Raw genomic sequence first — 15,484 nt, 5'->3', positions numbered from 1 at the left:
TGGGCTCACAGAACCTTGCCGCAAAGAGAACAAAGATAAAATGTGGTAAAAGTATTGGACCTTAAACCGCAGAGAATTAGATCACTTCTGAACTCAAGTGGAACCTCTGCCAAGGAGAAGAGCTGAAGAGCATTAAGGAGGAGGACTGACCCTTTGCTGTGTATGCTTTGCTGGGTTGTCCCTCGGTTGCTGCTTCTGCCAAGGAGAGGGCAAAGACTGGCACTTTGCTGTGAACCTGCTTGAAGAAGAATCTCCAACGGCCTGTGTGTGCTGGCCTCCTGTTCTAAAGTCGCAGGGCTTCAGCTGCAACCCGCAGATCAGCTCCTGGACTCCTCTGTGGACTCCTGCATTCAAAAAGGCGCCAATTCCAGTTCTTGTGCCCTGACGATTGAGTGGTTAGTGCTGCAACGCAAGAAAAAATCCATCGCCATCAGCGCCGCCGCCAGTGAAGCCGTTACCTGCACTGAGGCTGGGGACACCGCTCGTGAAGTGTACGATGCAATGCCCCACCTAGACCACAGCTCCGATGCCCTTCGATGCCTGCAGACACCTGCAGTTATCGCCCTTCCAGATGCCAGTGCTGCCACCGACACCGTAACTAGTAGAGCCTACAACCTGCATCCCATTATAGAAGAGCCAACAACCGCCAAGGGTGACTCCATGAACTCTTTGATGTTGCATCGCCTCACAAGAACCAACGCCTCACTGCCGATGCTGCCTAACTTCCCCTGTCCTGGATTTGATGCCTCACCTCCTCACGGACTCAATGGCTCACCTCGCCCGTGGCAACCGGGATCTGGCTTCGTCTCAGACCAGAAGTCCCACCTCCACAACGCTGTGCATCAATGTTGACATTGTTTTCCAAGGTACTGTTGTTTCGGAGTGAGTGTGACTCCGTACCAGGCCCGCGCACCTTGCAGTCGGCCCATGCTTTGGATTTGTGTCTGTCACGACGTCGTAATAGCCCCAGGTGGAGCTATTATTGAATTTTTGTAGTTTTGGTCTTGTTTGGTTTAGTTAAATATACCATATTTTTCTAAACTGGTGTGCTGTCCATATGTGGTGTTTTCACTGTGTTATTGTGAGTTTGGGGACAAATACTTTACACATTGCCTTTGGGATAAGCCTGTCTGCTCATGCCAAGCTACCAAGGGGGCGAGCAGGGGTTATCTAATGTGTGTAACTCCCTTACCCTGACTAGAAGGAAGGGTCCCTAAATGGACAAAGGCCAATTAGAGACCTCCATTTCTAAAACCTATTTTCAACATTCCTCTTCCCAGCAAGACTATGAATGTTGGCAACGTGGTATTTTTGACCACTTAGACACACCATGATCACTTTGGCCGATATTAAGGAATACCTTCTTGTAGCCCATGTAGCAGGCGAGTTGAAGTTCTCATCCTCCTCAACCTGTTAGTGGAGTATGCCACTACGGACTACAACTTTATCTTGGAACATTTGAAGAAATGGGCATTTAGTAATAGGATCAGACCTCTATGTCACCTGGGCATTGATAACTGACCTAAAACAGTAGGTTAGAATCAGTATTTCATTTCAGGATTTATTCAGCCATTTTATACGGTTAGAGAAGTCTGACAGCTTGTAATTGCAAATTGTCCCATTTGGACCATGTAAATTGGCTGTGCTTGCCTAAACCATGTGTTGTAACCATACGAAAGACAATGCATGCTGCGCGCTAGTATAAGCTGAACCTGAAGAAAAGTGATGACATGAGACACCTATTTCTCCTTTGTGAGCCCCCTCTGTGAGATATGGTACTATGGGGCATATTACCAAGGGCCTTATCGCCGCTTTAGCGGGAATTTTTCCCACTAAAACGGCAATAATTTTATCGCCTTATTACCTAGCTGTCGCTAACACCAGTTAGCGACAGCTAGTAGGAGATAGCGATCATCTTGGGGCCCACTTTGCATGTCAGCGATATTTATCGCTAATGACATGCAAAGTGGGCGTGCCAAGATGTTAGCGACTGGAAACAGTCGCTAACATCGCTATCTCCTATTACCTACTTTTGGAAATAATCGCGCTAAGCGTGATTATCTCCAAAAGCTAACGCCTGCCTAGAGCAGTTCTTAGCCATGTTATCCAATGGTAGGTGGATAACATGGCTAAGAGCATTAGCTCGGTAATGCATGAATATCGCAGATTTTTCAGCGATATTCATGCATTTCGGCTGATTTTTACCGCTTTTGCGATAGACCTTGATAATATCAAGGTATCTCAGCGGTACAAATCGTCGGAGCGCGGCGATATAATTTTAGCTGCTAACCATGCATAGCGATAATTATCGCTATTGCTTGGTAATATGCCCCTATATTTCTTGAAACCTGTATAAATGGCTTGAACAATGATGGCTGTGTGTGTGTTGCTCCATTCTTTATAACGTTGCATTACCGTTCTGCATAGTGGCATAGAGAATGACGTTGGTGGTGTTATATGTTTTTTGGAAAATCACACTGTAAAACGTGATATGAGTGCATATGAAATGTTTTACAGGGCATGCTGTGCTAAGAGCTTGTAGTGACTGCTTCCCGCCAATCTCTTGTGTGAATAGATCCAGCTACAGCCTGGACATCAACTTTGTATGTTTACAATATGACAGTGAATTACACAAATCTGAAGGTACCTTTGTATGATACAGTAAAGCGTTTGTACATCATGAGAAGGCAAAGATATTCAGTTCATGTGTTCTTAGAGTTAGGGCGGGAGGTCTGGCCATGTCTTCCCCAGAACACTACTCTGTATTGGAGCAGCCGGGATACATTTTACCAATGAGGTTGGATGCATCTCCGAAGAATGTCTAGTGCCCCTTAGTGTGGACCAGTGCCCGAGGTCCCTACAGCATTTTTAAACATCCAGGCCCTTCCTGGTAACAACCCCACAGTGAACCTCCTGATGATATCTCACTGTGTTGCCAGATGTACGCTGATGCCCGCTTGCCTCAACCCCGCCCCTCTTATAAGTGAGGGGAATTTTTAGGACTGCTTGCCCCCAGGGTTTCAACTTCCTCCTAAATGAGAATGGGGAGAGTGTCAGTCCTCTTGAATACTCTCCTTATTCATTTTGGAAAGCTCTTCATGCCACACAGCAGCAGGGTGGAGGCATGTGCCTTTTCAATAGGCAGAATGGAATGACCCACTAAAATCTGCAGATAAAGCAATTGAAATATATGTTGACTATTACTGTATGCATATACACATACATCATTGTACATGCAGACAGCATAATATTACCAGTTGGCGAGATGAGTTAAAATATGCATGTCAAGCAAATAGAGCAAAGCATCCAATTCTACTCCCCGGCTGAGCAGTATCTAAAGTGCTCATTACCTTCTGTTAGAGGCACTGCCAGATCGAGTAATATAGCAGAAACAGCCAGAGGCACGAATCTCGGAGTTGAAACATCTGCCTCAAGTGTAAAGCAGTTGCAGGCATGTTGCCACATATCTCCTGAACCCAGTAAATATATTATTTTATTCAATCCAACATATGTTTCTAGAGGGCAACATGACTTGCTGAGTCGAGCCAACCTACTAGGGCTATAAACTCTCTACCGTGGCTGTGTCTTCAAATGACTTATTTCGTGTTGGCTTAATTTCTTTAGCAATACCAGACAAAATGGACACCTCCATAACGTGGTTGTCAAGAAAAAATGTTGCAGAGGCAATTTTATCCAAAGGCAACTTACTAGCAAACTTGGGAATACTTACACCGGAAGGAAGACAGAACCATAACCAGTTATCTTCGAGGTCCCAAAGAGTTACATCCACCACAATACCGAGAAAAGAACTATAGATCGGTGCTTAGCTAAAGTGATAATTCCAGGAAGAAGCTCGCCTCAAATGTAATAATACAGCCTCTTTAATTTATGACCAGAAGCAACTGCTTGCGAAATGGCCATCCACAAAGCGTCTCGCTGAATCGCAGCCATGTCCGTTGCAATTTCCCACCTAATGTGCCGTGTTTATTGGTCCAGCAGCAAGGAGTTACTGTACTATCTTCAATTTACCTCCCATAAGAACTTTCATGAATCCATGTGCTCTGTGATCAAGGAAAAATCTTAAACTAGAATATTGCCGTACTGAAAGCAAACCTTGAGGACAAAGACTGGGCGCCTTTTATTAGATCTAGCAGCATTTGCTGCTTTCAAGAGACCAGGGCACGGGACGAGATTGCATTGGACGATAACTCTTATTCTATTACAGCAATAAAAGAATCCAAGGGTAGATAGAAAAGTGGACTGACCACCTGGGCCTCTGTAACCCGTGGCAAAGTAAAATACAATCATGTTAAAATTAATAGTAACATTCAATGGCTTCAATTTATAATCAATATTTACATGCGGCCCGGGTACTCTGCTGATTTTCGGGTTAACACACAAGAGCTTGAGAAGTGCAATAATACTATCAGCCAAGAATCTCCTACACAACTGCACAGCCGGAAATCTACCCCAAAGGCAAACATTATATTCTTGTGTCTGGGTTTGAATACTGAGCCGGATGTGCCATTTGATCGATCCCGAGATGTATAAGGAAGAGGCGCTTCTGTGCTCACAGATTCAGTTTTTCAATCTTTTGAGAAATAAAACCGAGGAGCTCTTTTGAATTCATGGCCTACGCCACTTAATGGACGCACTACTTCAGATTCCCCAGCTCATCTACTTTTCGATCATGGTCACGTGAGAGCCTCATCCACTACATATTTATGACTCTGGAGACCTGGAACATGGTAATTGATGTGAACATCATGCAAAGAATCAGAAGCAACTTCGATCTTCTAATTGTAATTCTCGGGCTCCTGTACAGAGCCCTCTGCGACTACAGGTCCTTCAGTCACCTTTCTAGTAAAAATGTGTCACTAAAATCGAATGGGAGTAAAAATCACCTGGCATGGTACCTATATCAAAAGATCTAAAAGCACCCAGACCTTGAGCTGGGGAGCCTTGAATATGAGGAATTGCTAAACTCAGCAGTTGTCCCAAACACTGGGGTAATCCAAAAACTGGAAGCATTATTAAAAATAGCACACCAGCTATATGGTACTGACCTTGATCATGCAAATCGAACTAAGGTAGACTCTGACATTTTTTAATTTGAATGGTTTGACAAGGAAATAGGCCTTTAACATCAAAAGGGGAACAACGCATAAATACATTAAGGAAGCAATATGAATGTCATATTAAATTCAGGCAAAGTCAACTCTAAGTAAAAGTACGGCAGTCCCTTAAACAATCGTAATGGGACAAGAGCTTTTGGGAACAGGCTCGATGGGGTTGCGACGATCCCGCAAAATCCCTTGTAACCTGCATCACACCAGGCGACTGGGTTAAACACTTCTCAACTTTGTATGACACAATAAGGTTGGATCTCCGCCTATTTGTACTCAAGTCACCATCACAACTATTAGTACACATAATCCCAAGGATTCCATAATAACGTAAACAGCTTTTATTGCAATCAACAAAGAACCCTGTAAAGAGTTTACTAAGAAGGAGGAACAAGCAGCCGTCCTTAGCCAAAAACAGGAGAAGGCACCAGGCTCGGATAGAGTTTCAATTGATATTTACTGCGCCAATTTGCCATTCTGGGTTCCTATTTTGACAGCAGTTTACAATGCATTATGTGACAAGGGGAGGTACCAGCCTCCTGGAGAACAGAATTTATTGTACCACTATATAAAAAGGCTCCCATAATGACCCTGCCAACTATCGTCTAATCTCATTACTAGATGGAGCTGGGAAGATCTATGGACAATTGCTCTTCAATCGTTTAGAAGATTGGGTAGAAGATTATAATATTATTTCTCCACCACAAGCCGGTGTTAGGAAATCACAAGGCACAATGAAGCAAGCTATGAGACTATACAATATTGTCATAAAATGCAAGCACATACAAATTTTGATGGTGCCTATAACGTTTTTGTCCTCAACACAACATTCAATTCAGTGGCAGGGCCACTTCTCTGGCGCAATGTGCTAGATTTGGGACTGCCAGAAAAACGTGTTACTGCCAAAAGACTACTTTATCAGGTAAACTCATCCACAGTTAGATATGGTCCCAGTGGAGAAATCACAGCGAACTTTGGGATCAACGTCGGCATCATACAAGGCTGCATATTGGCACCAGCCGTATTCAATATCTTTTTCATTAATATTGATACATTTCTATTGGCCTTGAATTTGGATGTACCAGTCTGCGAGGGCCTAAAGATTCCCATCCTCTTGTTTGACGATTATGCAGTACTCCTGGCCCGCACTGAATTTTCAATGCACAAATTATTGAGAGGTTGCACAGAGTATCGTAAAGCGCCTCAAGATTATCGAGAAGACTATGTTTATGGTTTTAAACTGCAGACAACATCCAAAGAATATATTTAGAGTACATAGTAGAACCCTGGAATGTGTGGTCCACTATGACTATTTGGGAGTCAGATTTGAGGAAAAATTGTGCTGAACTAACAAGCTGGTGAAAAGCGAGGCAACTCTTAGTCAATATGCAAATTCTGTCCTTAGATTTTTGTATAAATGAGACTATAGATTAATTGCCACTGCACTGGAAGCATACCGAATGAAGGCTGTGGCCACAGTGTCTCATAGAGCAGAACTGTGGAGTCATAAAAAGGTTGCAGGCTTGATGAAATGTGAAAATCCTTTTTTAAGACATCTATTATGTCTCAGCCCTGACACCCTGATCATTGCACTTGCAGAGAGAAGCAGAGGAAACCACAGTGAATTTTATGTTACTTTGCACCATTTCTTTACAGGCCAGAAGGCGTTCTTTGCGTCCTCTTTTTATTAATCATAATGTTAAGCATTGCAAGGCTACAATTGTACTTTGTCTCCACTCTGATTTCCAGTAAGTCCAAATGTGGGCTTAACCCTCAGGAGAGTCAGCCTATCAACACCTCCGGTCTAGAGGTGGTTGCTGGTCAAGAAATAGTGTGCAGTCATATTAAACAATGTCTGTTATGATTGGAACTTCAGCCCATTCTGGCTTCCATCTTGGGCAATTCGGTCTCTCCTCATGTTCCATTCCTCTAAGTGGTGGAAGAGCCTCAGTCATTTAAGTAGTGGTGCTTCCCCCCATTCCCAATACTGATCATGTTAGTGTCATTCAAATCACTCAGTCCTTCATCCAATAATTGTGCATCCCATTGCGTACTGGCCCGCAAGTATCTAATGAGTTTTTTTCACAAAAGATTCAGCCTTCTCTGGTACAGGGAACATGTAGGTTTTATCTTTGTATATAATTTTGAGAAGGCCTTGGTAGAGCATAGTGTGCTGGACACAAGCATGGTGGAGTCTGCGCTTGATGGGTTAATACTCATGGTGGGCTTCCTGTACTGCTGGTGTGAAGTCAGGCAATATTGAGAGTGTGGAAATCTCATGTGTTAGTGTTGTTTTTCACGAGCCAGGCGCAGGGCAGGGTCCCTATCCCTACAACAGTCTAGCGATAATGTGGAGGTGCCCCAGTTGAAGGCCTGGGATCCATTGAGTGGTGTGCTAGTTCCACAATGTTGAGCACTCAATAGCTTTTTGAGAAGAGTTTCTATGTAATCTACCATGTTACCCATTTCAGTTATATCTGACAGGCCAACTATGTTCAAATTATTGTTTAATGACCTAGCCTCTAGATCTTCACTCTTTGCCCTAATGATCTGTAGCACTTTACTCATATTTAGGATTTTTCATTGTGGTTCAATGTATCATCTACTAATTGAGAGATCCTGCGATACACTGTAAGGATACACTTTTCATGTTTATCGAGTGTGGCAGTAATCTTATCTACTCTAGTTTTAAACATGTCTATTTTGGCATCAGTGAAGTCATACTTTTTGTATGTGGAGCAACAGTACTCTTTTGTCTATTGCCTCCAAGTCTTGCAAGTTCCCCGGTGATGTGGATGATCTGTCAGCAGAATGTGCTCTATTGGCTTTTTGTATTAAAAGTACACCTTTGCTTGCCTTGCATCAGATTTCCCCTTTGCTGCCAAATGTGGGTGGCAAGCCTGCTGGTCGCTCTCTTGAAAAATCCTCTTGATAGTAATATATCACCAGATGAGGAAAGTGCCTAGCTAGCGTTATGCAAGAGGCAATTTGATTGGTAGGGCTGTTTATGCTAGCTTCAGACCAGGCCCGGTAGTGTGCCACCCAATGAACCCTAAGTTAGTGTAGCCTCTGCACTAGGGCCATAGTCATGATGTGCGGCTAATTGCTGCCTTTCAAATACTTGTAGGGAGTGCTTCCTTACCACTTGCCCTGTGGTGAAAGGCCACAGATCAGTCCTCTGCTCAGCTTAGGCACCTAGCAAGAGTCTTAGACCCTTCCGCCCAGGCTGCTAGACATAGTAGGCCTACACAAAGCAAGGAAGTAGTGGGATGGGCCACACCCCCTGGACAACATAATAACCCCGGGAGGCACAAGTAGACGCTCCCTCTGATGCTCCGTATGGTCACCACCAGGCCACCTCAGCACTGGCCGCACCTCCGCACCGTGGTCACTTCGCCTGGGGTACGGGCACCGATCTCTCCTCATGGATGGAGCCTTCACCAACAAAGGGACGGCAAATACAGTGCACACTGCCGCCCAGTGTGCGATAAGCTGTTGCAGTCAGCAGATCAGAGCCGCGCCACAGGGTCGGACACCTTGAGCCCTCACCAGGAGCTTCGATCACTGCCTATCTCCATCTGTCCAGCTTCTCTGGGGACCAGGGGAAACATCATATGTGGTATGTCGTCTTCAGGCCTTACATGGGGCACCGGATAGGTCAATTTGCTAGCAATAGTGTCAAAATTGCAGTGGATGCTGGCGCTGGCACAAGGAGCCTCATTGGAATGCAGCCATCTTGGAGCCAGGTCCTCTACACCCCCTGAGGCCCTAAGGCACCTCGAGGGGCAGTGTGGCTTGATGAGAGGGTGCAGTTAGCAAGCACTTGTCTTCCTAAAAGCCCTATAGCAGTAGCATAGGGCTTTAAACGGCAGATGTTTCTTCAGCGGGAGCCAGTGCAGTTTACAATACGCAGAGCCATAGACGTCTGCTTTGGAAGGTTCAGCAACATCCGATCTGCAGAGTTCTGAACACGCTGAAGCCTCAGCAAGCGAGACTGAGAGACTCCTAGATATAAGATGTTACAGTAATCTCGCCGGAAGATAACCAGTGCCTCGATTACGGTTTTCCTAGCAGATTCAGGCAGAATGCCAATAATATTCTTAATAGATTTTAAAATCCCAAAACATTTGCTTCCCAAGGTTGTGATTTGACTGTCAAACATGAGATTTTCGTCAAACTAAATGATGTAGGTTTTTGACCCTGTCAGGGAACCAGATTGAGGGTTGCTTGCCCAGAATAAGTACCTCAGTCTTGCTGCATTTAAGTTTAGGCAGTTGAGGTCCATCCATGTGTTACCTCCGACAGGCAGGTCCTCAGTGAGACAGCCACAATAGCCGAGTGGAAAAACCTGGAATTGAAAAGCTTTCTGCAGGACCTGAAAAGAATGGCCCTGCAGGAAAGACGCAATCCATTGCAGAGCATTATAACTGACACCGCTACTTCACAACCGTTCAAATAGAAGATTGTGGTTACGATGTCGAAGGCCACGCTCAGCTCCAGCAGCAACAATGTAGCAGGTTCATTCCTACCCAGAATTGTGGTGTATCGGGTGCAACAACCCTAATGTGTTCTATGCAGTAGCTCCTTAGCTTTGATAAATCTACAAATCTCCAGAAAGGAAGTGTAGATGGATGCTACTTTATCAGAGAAGAATTTAGTGACGGCATTACAACTATCCTACGAAGAAGGAATACGGGCTGAGACTCGATCCATCAGTAATAGGGATTTAACAATAGTAAAAAAATGTCTTGCGATGAATTCTGCCCCATCTCAATTTTACTGGCGTAGAATTCAGAATGATATGCCTGATGCAATTATGATATATTTTAAGGACTGATCGATAGATGGCCTTGCTGGCAGTTTCGAAGTCTATGCGGCAGGTGCGTTCAAGGTGTTTACAGTTATTTTTAAGAGCAGCTAGTTCTTAATTGAACCAGTCAGCCGTAGGCCTAGTGCTACGTGTTAGCCTGTCAACCACTGGTGCAATTTGGTCTAGTGCCCCAGATACCCAATCTTCTACTTGCATATTAGCTATGGTAAGACAGCTATCAAGTCTTGGAAGATTAGCGGCCAAGACCTTATTAAAGCTGATAAGAGTCACCATAGCCCATTTTCCTGACCTAACCCTCTGACCAGGGACAGTGTTAGAAGGAGATTTGCACATCGGAACCTGACAAGGAATAGCTGCATGATCAGATCAAAGGAGTATAAGGTAAAGGTTCATCTCTTCATCAATACAATACTGAGAAGACACAAAAGGGTATAGTATCAAATCCCTTTGAGCCGCCGGAAGAGCCACGTGACATACCAGATGTGTGCTTTCTAATCCAATATTTCTGTGAATAAATTCTTTTTTTGCATTCATTGGAAGAGAGTGGTGGAACAGGAACATCAGAGTGAGGCTATGAGGAGAGATTTATAGCATATGCAGAATTGGCTGCGAAGAAGAGCGAATAATTAATAGGTATGTGCATATACTCACAGTCACAGCATATTTTTATATTTATATTTATATATTTTATATATTTTTTATATATTTTATATTTATTTATTTATTTAGTGATGGCAACATAAAACGTCAATTAGAACTTTACAGGTTTCACATTTTAAAATACAAGAATAGAAAAGGCAAATGGTCGTTTATTTTTTGCCAGAGGCATGTATTTAATAGATCGGATGTTTTGTGATGGGGAGTAGCTTGACAGGGTGTCAGAGAGGTAGCTCGGGCCTCATTGTTTATTAGGTTTTAACTCGCATTAGAAATGTATATAATGTCTGTTTTGGTTTTTAGCCACTCAACTAGTTGTAGTATGCGGAGATATGCCTGGGGAGATTTTCAAAAGTTCAAGATATAAAGTTAGGTAATTTATCCAGAAGAGGGTTGCAGTAATTAAAGAGGCTGAACAGGAGGACATTACAGTAATCCTATCTGCTGAAAGCTAGAGTCTTGATCAGTAACTTAATTAAATAGTACACTTATGCACAAGAGGATCAGCATTTATCAGTTCTTTAACCGATCCCCTCGCTCCTGGGGACAATAAATGTTTGAACTTACTGCAACCTTTATACCATTTAAAGTAAGCACAACACTTTGAATGAATTATCCCCAATTTTATTTCCACCAATATCAGAAGTAGCCACTCGTGCTAAGAAGTGGTAGGGAAGCGGGAGGAGGACCAAATAGAAAAAAAGTATAAATAAAAAAACAACAAGCATTGGAAATGCAATAGGTCTCGCAGCATTAGAGTTAGTGCTTTTAGAATTGTTTATGGGTTTTTTTGTAAATCTTAAGCATTTTTGTTTCCTGTAGCCAATGCTAAAGAATTAAAAAAAAAAAAGCCATAAACATTTCTAAAAGCTCTAACTCAAATGCTCCGAGACCTATTGCACTGTGTGAGGGTGAGGGGTTGAGGGTGAGTGAGGGTGAGTGAGGGTGAGTGAGGGTGAGTGAGGGTGAGTGAGGGTGAGTGTGAGTGAGGGTGAGAGTGGGTGAGGGTGAGTGAGGGTGAGTGAGGGTGAGTGAGGGTGAGTGAGGGTGAGTGAGGGTGAGTGAGTGAGGGTGAGTGAGGGTGAGTGAGTGAGGGTGAGTGAGGGTGAGGGTGAGGGGTTGAGGGTGAGGGGTTGAGGGTGGGTGAGGGTGAGTGAGGGTGAGTGAGGGTGAGGGGTTGAGGGTGAGTGAGGTTTTTTTTTTTTTTTAAAGGCACAAGCAGGCTCTTTGGAGCAAGTATACTGCATTCCTCTTTCCTATAAACGCTGACACTTTGAAGTTAGCCTAGAGCAAAATAAAAAGCTTCCCATGTAAACACAGCTTGACATTTTATTTGGGTGAGTAGTTTATGTATGTCCTGGAAAATACCTTAAGAAATGGGTCGAAAACAGAGTTGCCTCTTAAGTATCATCAACACATTTATTTCAACAAACCAGTTTTAACAGGCTGGGTTGCGTATTAATATTTTTTGGAGTCAAAGGATGTACAGTCTGTGCCAAGTTTTGCTGTTTACAATACATGGTGAAGTCGGGGAGCTGGTAAACTGTGCACGAGGGGCATGCGTGATTCGTAAATGCTACAGCAGTGAGAGTGAAGACAACCAATGAGAGACGACTAGGTCCGTGCACTGGGAGACGGTGTGAGTATCGCAGCCAATGGGAAGCCAAAAAGGCCCTGCTGGCTCACGAGAAGCAGGCGTGAACTGCTGTGCGATTGGCTGAAAGGCTCATGAAGATCGCCGACAACAGCAACCGATACACGAGGAGTAGGCGTGCAGGGCTTGTGACTGGGGCAGGGGAGGGGCTTGCGGGCGGCTTCCCTAGGAAATTGACGTAGCTGTAGATTCAAAATGGCCGCCGGGTTTACGTGCGGTCATTCACGTCCTTGCAGTATTACAGCTCCACAATGTATCTCATGTTCGCTCTTTATTATTTCTAGCGGCTGAGTCGGGTCGGGTTGGGCCCTTTTTACTCTGCCATTGTAGATTCCTTGCTAGCTCTATGTTTGCGGGAGGGGTTAGGGTTGCAAGGCTACTGCTGGCATTTAGAATGTATTTCGAGTTAAGTTTTCATACTGCTCCAAAAGCACGCGGAGTTAACGTGTTTTCACTGCTCGCTTTTCAGGTAGTTGTACAAGTGCGCCCCCAAAAATCCCAGTGCATGAATTCTTTCTCTTTGCTAAGTAAAAAAAAAAGCCTTTCACCGTAACACGGCTGGCAGGGGAGGGGGCGGAGAGGGGAGAGGTGCGACACGGCAGTAGGAGGAGGAGGGGGGAGGAGAGTAGGGGAGGCACGGCCTAGCGGCAGGCAGGCAGGGGAGGAGAGGAGGAGGGGGGAGGAGAGTAGGGGAGGCACGGCCTAGCGGCCGTGCAATCAAGTAGTGAGGGGGCGGAGCTGGGGGAGGCTGTGAGAGAGAGTAGGCAAGGCAGGCGGCTGGGGGCATGTGCACGCGCTTTTAAGCTCAATGCACATGCGCATTGAGCTTAAAAGTCACGGGCACTGCAAGGAATCGCCACGATTCCTTGCAAGTTAGATAAAGTCTGGATGAGCCCCTATAGTCTCGCTTGCTCGATGCGCATGCGCATCGACAGGCGAGACCTAAAAACGTACCTGCTCCGACTGCCGCCGCCTTGCTCCCAATCCTTGCGTCCTAGTCAGGAACCTGCTGCACATTGCACAGGCTCCCAGCTCCCAATACCAGCGCTGCTCACATGCTGGGAATTGCAGGGTCTATCACCTCGGTTTGGTGCTCAGACATAGACTGAGCTTGTGTTGGTTTCTCCACCCAGCTGTACAACGCAGCTAGATGGAGAATGGCTAACTGCGCATGGCGGTTTGGCCCATCCCAGAGGGCCAGCCAAACCGCCATGAGCGTTTGGCAGTGCCCACCACTCCCTCCTCCTCACTGGTGCTACAGCTGCAGTGTCAGGATGGGAGGCCACGCCCGTCACTTGGCACGCATCCTGCAGGGCTAAAAACAAAATGATAATAAAAATGTTTTATTATCATTATAGTTTTGTCCTTTGCCTCTACTGGCTTTCAGCAAGGGGGGGGGGGGGCTACGCTCCTACACCATAACGGAGGAGACGTCTATTGTCTTCAATTAATAGATTGCAGAATTACATTTTCAATATCATGTCCGTGTTATAACTTCAAGACATGCTTGTTGTCACACACAATGGCAAGACATTTTACAACAAATGTGAACTTGGCAAGATACTGTGTTTTATGACACCACACAAGCTTTCTAATGTCCAAAGATGGAATAGGAATCACATACGGGACAGCACACAATCAAATGTTCACAAAGAGCTGCATGTCATTATGACACCACTAAACTCTTCTTCTTCCGGCTGGTAAGTGTACAAAACACAAAATATGAAATTTGATATCAAACAATAAAATGTTAAATGTACAGATAAGAGGGGGGAGGTGACCATCATCTGTGTTATGATGCCATACTCTCAATTTTTCTGAAAGTACGGAATTGAGCACAAATAAAGTAGACCGCATGGGACCTATTCGGGAAGGTAGATATACACACAGAGGTTCATGCCTCCATCTGGGCATAAATCTACACCTATCTGTTCCTATATGCAATGAAACAGTTGTGTGGTAAACAGTGGCGGCTGGTGACATTTGAAAGTGGCGAGGCGTAAAATAATTTTCGTACTGCACTGTGGTGAGTAAGTACTAACAACCTTTGGGGGGTCCGGGGGTGCATTTTCAAGCAAATTTGAGGTCACAGAAACCCCTTTTTGATTCATTTGCAAATGTCCACTTTTTTTATTCTGCAGCCCACTATTGAGGTTAGACATTTTTGTAATACTGCAAGATACAGTGGTGCCCCAGGGAGGTAGCCTAAAAATACCATGAGTTACCCAGTAATTCTTACAGACGTTTCTGGAAGCTTTCTGCTGTTGAGGAAAACTTAAACTTGCAAATTTACCAGTGGAAATAATGTTTTCATGGTTATTCCCCAATTACGCCAACCTAAATACTTTTGAAAGCCTGTCAGCAATTATCATGTTCAGTTCTGTTAATATGGAGCATAACAATTGGTAATGTCGGATTTAATTTGTTTCCGGAGACAGGTTTTAGAATTACCAGGAGATGCACTGTATTACCAGGAAAGCTTCAGTATTAAATCTGCAGTTAATGATCAACATCAAGGCATTATCCTAATTCAGAAAAAACCAAAAGAGGCACCACACATCGAATATTTAAGAACCTTAACGTTTTGGCTTATCAGCAATTTCTCCTTGCATTAAGAAAACGCATTTCACCCCCTATTCTAACAAGCAAATCGTTATTTAAAAGGAGTATAATTATTATTTTGTACATAATTGTGATCAATACAACACATCACACTGGGGCAGCTAGGGGTGCGGTGTGGCCTGTGACTGAAGGGGCAGCTGGGGGTGCGATGTGGGCTAGTGATGGAAGGGCTAGCAAGGGGTTGTGATGTGGGGAGCTAGTGATGGAAGGGGCAGCTGGGGTTGCGATGTTGGCTAGTGACTGAAGGGGCAGCTGCGCGTGCGTGCGATGTGGGCAAGACTAAAGGTGCTAGTTTTGCCCAACTCTCTGCCATTTTCTTTATTTGCGCCATAAAAATAAATAGATGAAAAGGATCCAGAGACAGTTGTAAGTTTAATGGATATGTTTAATTCCAGTGATCATAGTGCCTTTGCCTCAAATCTTCCCATAAAGTAGGGAGAAAATCGACACCTAGATATTCTGTTTTCCTCCTACTATTTGAATAAAATTGACATCTTTACATTTGATTTTTTCTCCCTACTTTTCTTGCAGCATCAGTATTTGTTCAAAAGAAGCCAGGCACAGTCTGTTCCGTTTTCACATGAAATATGATGT

The 15,484-nt window shown here is 44.4% G+C and overlaps 1 protein-coding gene across 1 annotated transcript in view; it reads right to left on the bottom strand.

Annotated features, from left to right (window-relative positions):
- The window catches only part of HPSE2 (heparanase 2 (inactive)), a 1,420,589-nt gene that overhangs the window by 318,209 nt on the left and 1,086,896 nt on the right, over positions 1 to 15,484 (bottom strand). The gene's annotated exons all lie outside the window — the stretch shown is intronic.

Source organism: Lissotriton helveticus, chromosome 5_1 (genome assembly GCF_964261635.1).
Source record: "Lissotriton helveticus chromosome 5_1, aLisHel1.1, whole genome shotgun sequence".
NCBI classification, from domain to species: Eukaryota; Metazoa; Chordata; class Amphibia; order Caudata; family Salamandridae; genus Lissotriton; species Lissotriton helveticus.
The sequence above is the reverse complement of the archived record's forward strand: the minus strand, read 5'-3'. Positions and strand labels throughout refer to the sequence as shown.